The following is a 9547-nucleotide window of genomic DNA, read 5'->3' on the forward strand; positions in this document are numbered from 1 at the left end:
GCCAGTCCTTCCAAGACCTACCATTATCCATACATCATCTCCAATGATGCCCATTAATGAACACTCTCTCATGTTTCTACAGGAAAATTTGTGTAATCCTGTAGCACATCATTCATATCACAATTAAAGTTTCAACAAAAAGTATTTCAATTTTCTGTAACACTAATAGACCCTTGTGGGCAAGCTGCACAGTGCATGCATCTTCTTTCCTAGTGATGCGATAGTATCTGATCTTAAGAGCTACTTAAAAATTTTGTGAAAGATTGGAAGCATTTATGATTTGGAACTCCTTGCACTAACAAAACACTTTACAAACCACAAATCACTTTTTTTGTGTTGTTTCATATCAAATTCTCATCACCGATTGCCCATCTATTCTTTCATTTTTACACATTGTGTTAGTTCTATGTAAAAGAGAAGGTGAAGGATTTGGGAGTGAGTATTTTAAAAGAGAACCGTAACTGAAGAGAACTGCAGGTAATTGGAAAATGGTTAGCATTTAACCTACTCTCTTGACCCACCTGTGCCTCCTAGTGACTTAGTTGTGTTGCTCTCTACTTCTGAATGCCATGCCCATAGCTACACAGCAGTAACCCAAACTAGCAGCTAGACACATTTTCTCAAACTGTAGAAGATGAGGATTTCAATGCTGCATACCAATTTCCCTTTGTAAGGTGTTTCACTCATTATGTTTACTGACCTTATTTCCACTGTGTTAGTTTATATTGCTCTCTGCTTGAGGAGTTTAATGAGTGTTGAATTCCACTGGGTATGCTGATTACAATATCCCTGCATATGTGCACCCTTTTTTTTTTTTTTAGGAGAAAACAGATTAGCATGGGTCTAAAACAAAAGTGGGGTTTTTTTTGGGGGGGGGTTTCCATCTGAGTTTGCTAGTTTTTCTTTCAGTTATGGGTTTCTCAACCTGAATTATAATATTTGGGACAAATAAGATGGTATGACAAGAATAAATTTATGTATTCTATTTCAGCCCAGCTAGAAGTGGAAAGAACATGAGATTTTGAGTGAAACCACTAATCCTACCTCCATTACTTACATTTTGTTTGACACTGGGAAATTCTCTAACAATACTTAGCCTCAAGTCCTTCTTTAGAAAAAGGGGGATACTAATTAGGAACAGATTCTGTTGGAGTCATGAAAAGAGATAGATGTAAATGTGCCTTTTAATATTCAAGGATGTATATGAATTTCAGAGTACAAAATTATACATGCACATTGTCATCAGTTCTTGATAAATCCTATTCAGGTATTGACCTGCTGCCTCTGAATGCAGTTACAGAATATAATTAAGCAGGTCTGACATCTACTTCTGGCTCTTTAATAAGGAGCTTTAATGGGTGACATTGGCAGCTGACAGTAACCTCAACCAAACCTGGCTCCTGTCTTTAGAATGAAGAGCTTTGGGAAATCCACTGTTCCAGAGTACCTGGGTATAAATAGATAACTGATTTTCATACTGACTCTTTTTCTTTGATTTCTGGTTTTGATTTAACGTTTTTCCATGACTCTAATGGTGATGCTATTTTTACTTCTACCTTAGATGTATATTTTATCATTTTCTGCAGATTCTGTCAATACCCCTATAACATGATAGTCAACAGGAAAAGGTTGACCCAATCCTAAATTGTAAAATCAATAAAGGATGAAATCTAATATGAGGTTTAGCACTTATGTGCCAGACATTCCCAGATTCATTTACCATTTATCAAAAATTCTCTGCTGCATTCAGGAAAAAAAATAATTATTTGCCCACCAGACAACACTTCTAGTACATACATACACCTCAGAGTCTTCTTTCCAAATGCCCCCCTTTTCCTCAAACTTTGCCATTCTACCATATTTCCTATTTTAGTGAGTAGCAACATTATTTAATTAGTTGTTAAGCCATAAAAATAGAGCCATGCTGAATTCCTGTCATGCTACATGAGAGTCAGGTGGAATATATCTTTTTAACCACCCCAGCAATTCTTCTCTTTGTTTCCTCTGTTTCTGCCTTAGTCCAAGGCAAGAACATTGTCACTGATACTCAAGTATCAGTGAGTGAGATAGAAATTAAACAGTAGCTACAGGATATGTAACGAAGGCTAAGATACACATGCCTGAATCAAGAGAAGAAGAAAAGATCTTTAGATTATTGGTACTGGAACCTAGTAAGAGCTTTCTTTGGAGATGACACTTGATAAAGGATTTAGGGGGAGACATTTCTAGACAAGAGGATCCTGAGCTCTGAAACTGGAAGTTGATTGGATTTCTTGAGGAAAAGCAGAGGCCAATACGGCTTTGTGGGGAGAACCCGAATTAGAGTGATTTGAAATACATGCAGAAAGAAATGCAAGAAACTTTAAATTCTTACTTAAGTAGCAACTCCTCCCACCCCTTACAAAATATCATGATCTAGGAATTATAAATGCCAGCAAGTTGTGTTCCAAGTTCAAATTCATAAAGTCAGTTAATCAACCCCAAGATCTTTAAAAATATTCATAGAGTACAGAAAACACCAATAGCAAAGATTTTTTGATATAGAATAATTCAGAAATCTTACATGTGTACTCCAATATTTGAGGAACAAAGAGTGCTCTGCTTTGTTCATGCCTGTGAAGTCCTGAAGGAAACAAGTTGCTTTTCCACTGATGATAGTGGACATCATCAGCTGTGAGTCTTTTGGCAGCAGGATTTGAGTGATATTGAGGAGTACACTGCTTAACTGAATTTTTAAGGAACATTCATTAGAAAAAGGCTGAAAGTGCTTCATCATGCATAAAATAGGCCTAGGTTAGTTGGGGAAGGGAAGAAGTTGGGAGGAAACATTGCACATGTCAGGGAATTGAAAACAGGGGACCCTAGTTATATAGCAGGGTAAAAGAACTTCTGAAAACCCCCACAAAATTCATTTTCCATGGAAGAAACAATAAATAAGAACTTCCTGCCTTATTGCAACTGCTGTAGTGTAAATAAACAAGTCCTAAAATGAAAACAAAATATAATTTGATATTAATGCATGTATTTAGGTTTCCTTGACCCCTTCAAAATTTATTCATGCCACTGAGTGAACACTAAAAATTTTCCCAAACTATACAGAGTATGCATTGCTATTCCCTCTTGGAGGTACAAAGAGGGCTTCTATTTATAATTTAGCCTTTTGAAGACAGAAATCAATAGCTATTAATTTTAAGAAATCCCCAGAGAATGCACACTGTTCCCAAAGCTATGGCCTGAAATCAGCACCTCTTGGCATTTGTATAAGTAGCACAATCTTTGTGTCTTTTCTCCTTGATTGAAACCCTTTCATGTTAGGTGGGGAAGGTATGGGGTATAGACTGCATGATTTTCTATTTTCTGGGTATAACAGGGATAAAAACAACCTCTTTCTAATGGGTTGTTTAAAAAGTACCCTCTCTTGCAACAGTTTCCCTTAGTTCTTATATCTGGGGTATATGCATCTCTATTATGGATGCTCTTTCCATTGCCAGACATCTGGCACTTTCTTTTGGTTTCTAGATGCTTGAGTCTCTACTAGTCTAGGATATTTTGGATAGAACACTAGTCAATCTTATGCCAGCTTGCTCTATTGATAGTTCACTGTTGAACTCACACTTATATTGGCCCAACTGATTCTGAAAGGATCCGACCTGCTAAATCAGCCCACATCTTCCTTCATGTGTTCCTGGTTGCCATTAGTCTTCAATCCATGGTGATTCAAAATTCAGGGATTAAAGAAAAAACAAAAATCAGGCTCAGGCTTTCTCAAAAAATGCAAAGAAATGACTTAGAAAGGTAATTTTAACCATGGAAGGCTGATTTTGTATTTAAAAAAATACAAAATCAAAACAACAAAAACTTGGGCTGAGGTTGTGGCTCAGACTTGCCTGGCACATGTGAAGCACTGAGTTTGATCCTCAGCATTACATAAAAATAATCAATAAAATAAAGGTATTGTATAAAAATAAAGGTATTGTGTCTATCAACAACTAAAAAAACAATTCTAAATCAGTAGCTCAAATAAGGGATCTAAATTTTTATTTTTTTATTTTTTTATTTTTTTTTTTTAGATTATATGAGCACAACAAAATAGGCTTTGAGCAGAACACTATTTTCATCTCTACCATTGCTGCTTAAATTTGTTGGGTTTAATTTTTGGTTTCTAAACTTCAATGAAATCCTATTTATTTCAGGGCCACCATATAGTATCAACAAATAAACTTATTTATTCAGCCATTACAAAACCCAGAATGGGCTGGGGTTGTGGCTCAGTGGTATAGTGCTTGCGTAGTACACATGAGGCCCTGGGCTCAATGCTCAGCACCAAATAAAAATGCAATAAAGATATTGTGTCCACCTACAACTAAAAAATAAATATTAAAAAAGTAAAACAGGACATCGGAACAATCTATTTCTAGTTTATAATGTTCCTTGGCTATGTCCTGATTCGGGTCTGGAAGGCCATAGTGGAGACAAAGTCTTTTCAGCCATGTATTGTCTTCCTCTCATTCCTTCGGCTCTGATTATTAGCTCCTCTTTTTCTTTCCTTAATAAACATTCTTTGTTAATTTGGGAGGTATGGGAAAGTAAAGATTTCAGAGTAAAGGGCAATATTTTTGAGTTAGATGCATTTATAGTACTATGAAAGTTGTGGAATCTGTCAGGACAAATTTTTCAATGTCAGCTCTTCTTCATGTATGTGTGTATGTGTGTGTGTGTGTGTGTGTGTGTGTGTGTGTGTGTTTATTCTTGGGGATATGTATGGTCTGCATTTCCTTAAGTTGAGAAATATCTCCTCCTCTAGACATTTTGACCTCTGATTCATCTCAGTGCTTGGATTTTAGTGGTCTACTCTATACAGATTCTTTATGTTGAAAACTCCACATCCTTCTGGGAGAGTCTTTGGGGAAGGCTGTGTGCAGCCTCAGGTGTGGCATGGAGCCTACATCTAACCCACAGTAGCCACCTACTAGTTTTTGTTCTTCCCAGGTGAAAGGTGAATTAATCCTACTATGTCACTCTTCTCTCTCAGCTTTCATAATTGTTCCAGATTCACTCCTGCTTTTAAGGTTTTTCAAGTGTTTTTAGTTTCACTAATCTCTAAAATCTGTCACATAATCCGAACACAAGTATTTAGAGAACAAAGAAATCAATGCCACTTAAGGATGTCAGGATCCTTGAAGAGGGTAAATATAAAATTTATAGATCTTGGACAGAACAATATGGAATAGAAGAGAGCTCCGTGAGGTCAGAGAGCTCTGATTGGGTTTAAGAGTGAAGTGTATCATCAGATAGACCTAGATTTGAAGTTTATGTGTGAGATATTTAACCTAGTTGAATTTGAACAGGCACTTCCATTTTTTATAGCCATGACCTGTGTTCTGAAAAAGGGGACCAGTACTTTGCATTTCTTAAGGTTATTATAAATATTAAATTGTTTGAAGAATGCAAGGACTCAACACTTAGTTTATAGTAATAAATTATAGCTTAATATAAAATATGGTAGAGCATATGATTCTGTGAAATTAGAAATCTTAATTTATACAAGGATATGAAAAATATAGAAAATAAATAATGTTCAACAATGAGAAAGGGAAACTACATTTGATTAGTAATGGTCAGTTCATTCAATAACCTAGGTGTTCCTTTAATATTTTGTATGTTTGTTTTGATAATCTAGCAGTCACTCAAAAGATCATGAACTCTTTATATCACACAATGCATCTTGCTCATCTTGCACTGGCACATTCTAAAATAATTTTCTTGAGTGATTAAATTAAGATTTTATGAAATGATTGTCCTCAGAAGTTAAAAATTGGCACAATTATTAACAATAGGTATTGGACAAGAACATTAAATAATGAAAGTGGTTAATTAGAAAAGTGGCCCAATGTTTGAATGTGGAATAAATTGAATGAAATAAAGCAATTATGATAGTGTTTCTCTATATTATACCTATAATGATTGTAATCCAGACAAGCTTATAGTGTTGGATATAAAATGGAGGCAGTCTCTCAAAAAATAGAGAAGAAGAAGAAAGACATGATAGAGTGTTAGCAGAAATATAGGAAATAAAGGAAAAATAATTCCACGAAACCCTGCCCTTCAGGATTTTGGTAAAAAGCAGTGATAGTGTTACTAACCTACATGAAGGAATGGGGAAGTATATTTATTGAAATAAAAGTACTGATATTTAAATCATAAGACAAGTTTCTAGATGGTTGAGTATTTTGGATAGAACACTAGTCAATCTTATGCCAAATTGCTCTTTTCACCTTTGGAATTATAAAGGCATAAGATTAATTGTATTAAAGTATCAATTTGTCAAGTTATAGCTAAAGAAATTATAGTGATAACATTACCCCAGATTAATTTGAGGAAATTATATATATATATTTTTTAAAAAACAAGGAAATTGACATGAAGCTCTGAATTTTGATAAGTCTCAGAGACTGGAAATATTATCATTTACTGATCATGTAGTATTGCTAGATAGAGGGATGTGGTTAAGAAAGGATAAGGAGGTTGCCTAAATTTACCTAGCTTGTCAATATTTTCTAAAGAAAGATCAAAGATAAATCATTACTCTATCTCAAAATTTACTTCTTTTTACTAGTTATAATAAAGGTAACACAGATGGAATACTCTGAAAGAAGCAAGGTAAATACAGGTTTTAACAGAAATGAGTGTCTTTAAGAATTTTAGATTATTAATTGTAAAGGTTGAGTTGTGGAAAGAATGTTGAGAACAATAAAAATAAAAAGTGATAGAATGACCAGGCTTCTGAAACTGTCCCTGACTGGCTATGATTAGAAAATAGTATCACAGTGCTTTCTGGTCATCACCAGTAACACTTTGGTACCCTTATCTTTTCTAAAGATTAAAGTTCTTAGGTTTTATAAACAGTTTTCCCTAACAGTGCTTCTAGAAAATTTGTCTTGAAAGATTTCCATAGCCCTGCACACTCAAGGTCTCATGTAACTGACAAGATAATGACAGGGGCAATTTTAAACTATTAAAAAACTTTGCTGTATTTGGTCTTTCCTAGTGCTGATTTCAGCAAAAGAGGGGAAAATGTTCATTATGTCAAATAGAATGTAATGTCACAAAATATGATGCCAGTTTCTGAGATTTTCCCATCCAAAATGTTCTCCTAATAAATGACAAGAATGTGTCAAAAATATAGTCAAGGGAAAGGAAGTAAATGCTGGTTGATCTCAAACTATGAAAGTAGTTACTGTTAACAAGCATTGCAATATCATAAATCCTCATTTATATATAGCAGTAATATAATTTTATATTAGCCAGAAAAGATGACAGAAAAAGGGGTAATAGTGCTGCAATAAAAATGATCTTTTCTCATATGAGGCAGGTTTAATTCTTTGATTTTCAATTTGATTCAAAGCTCAACCTAATGAAAATGCTACAGCAAATAAAATGCATTACCACTGCACAATCATTTGCAATTTTGTTTGGACTAGCTATCAACAACTTCAACTATTCATAAATGAAGTTATATAGTTGCTCAATATTAAGCCACTTTTTATAATGTTAACAACAGAAGATAAAAGGTTAATTTAAAACTGCATTAAGAAAAAAAAAAAACTCAGCAAGGGAAAATGTAAGGTTTAATCCAAATAAGACAATTGGGTACAAATGGCAAGGAGCAAAATACACTAATTGAAAACCAGGCAGAACAGTTTTCCATTTCCGTCTTTAGTGTACTGATTTAAAAAAAACAATAGTTAATTAGCATGCATCACCAGATCTACTCCACACTGGCAGTTTAACCTTATAGTTTTGTCATCTTTCTGAGGAGCAGGGTGTTTAATGAAATCAACAGTAAGTTACATAATGATGTACATTGTTGATAGATGAGAGACTACTCAAAAAATTTTGCATGTTTCTAGCATTTATCTATCATTTCACGTTTACTAAGTGCTTTATTCTTGTTCAAATATGTCTGTTTTTCAAACTTATGTTGATAAAATTTTGCCCAAAGGATAGTAGAATAAACAATTATTTTTTCATTAACACTTTGTAGCGTTTATAATATTTAACCACAATTACTCTCAATTGTAGGAACATTACACTTAACTACATAGAAAAGTGCTAGAAGTCTAAAGCACCCACTAAAATACCCTGATTCAACAACTATTTATTTGTGGGGGGTTAGCTCAGGGTAGAGCATAAGCTTAGCATTTAGGAGAACCTGGGCTCAATGTTCAGCACTTCAAAAACAGCCAAAAAATCCAAACTATGTATCAATTTTATTATGTGAAGTATAAATGTAGATAAGGATCTTTAATTTCCAAGGTTTTCATAATCTACTTGAGGAACTAAATTTCTAATCAAACGTGTTCATTAAAACAAGGCAATAGAAACTCCTATGCACAGAGTCACGGTGATACAGGATTGTTTTCGATATGTCCTCTGGCATTCATAACCACATTCAAACTCCTCTCAACTCTTTATTACCCAGTGAAGGGATAACTGTATGTGTATGAGTCAAAATAATTAAAGACAACATTAATTAAATTAAATGTATATTTTGCTCCAGGCACTAAGTGTGCTTATGAAGTATTTGCCTCACACACCATAACCAGTAATTAGAATTACTTCCCATTTTCAGAGGAAAATACTGAGTTTTATAAAATCTAAATAATTTGCCAAACATTATATAACTGGTTAAGTTGGAACTGGGATTCACATTCCCGGAGACGTTCCATAGACTCTTCATTTTCAACCAGTAAAATGCACTTTCTGTTGATCACATTAGGGAATTGGGATGCCTCGGTTGCTACATACATAATACTTGTTTTAGTTTAACTGCCCTCCTACTACCCTAATTTTAATAAAGGGGTCAAGCAGAGCCAGCACTTTCCCATTAGGTGGAAAGAACAACTTCCCACGTATTTCTGTCTGCCCAGAGGGTTCCCTCCCACACCCTTTGGCTCATGAGGCACCTGAGCCAAGGACAACAAAATAAATAAATAAAAATGATCCAAGAAGAATCATTTAAGCTTTGCCCAGCTTCTGTATATAGTCAGGAGGGCAGCTGTTTCTGTAATGGCTGTATTCTCTAGGAAGGCCTTGACCGTGACTGCCCATATGATTATAATTGCATATTTCAGTTTGGCAGAGAAAACATTCTGACTAGTACAAGTAAAGAGAGAATCATGCATCCAGAGTATTGGAGAATTATAATATTTCAGTACTGGAAGTGCTCTGAAAGGTCATGATCCTGCACATCAATGGTATGTCTGACCCAATGAAATAAAATCAATAAGTATGACATCTCACCCTCAAGAGGGGGAAGCCTTTGTTAAGTGAGTTTGTTAGAAAATTCTATTAAACATTTTAACTGTAATGTCTAGTTTTCCTTTGTGCTTTAATTTTTAAGGTGGTGCAAAAGTGAGAGTGAGTGAAGTTGCAATATTTTGCATAGAATGGTGTACATAGTCTGATGTTAGCACTGATTCACACATAAATACCAGGTTCTATTGGGCCTGGCTTTATTTTACTTGAAATTAAAATTTTACTTATT

Source organism: Callospermophilus lateralis, unplaced genomic scaffold (genome assembly GCF_048772815.1).
Source record: "Callospermophilus lateralis isolate mCalLat2 unplaced genomic scaffold, mCalLat2.hap1 Scaffold_45, whole genome shotgun sequence".
NCBI classification, from domain to species: domain Eukaryota; kingdom Metazoa; phylum Chordata; class Mammalia; order Rodentia; family Sciuridae; genus Callospermophilus; species Callospermophilus lateralis.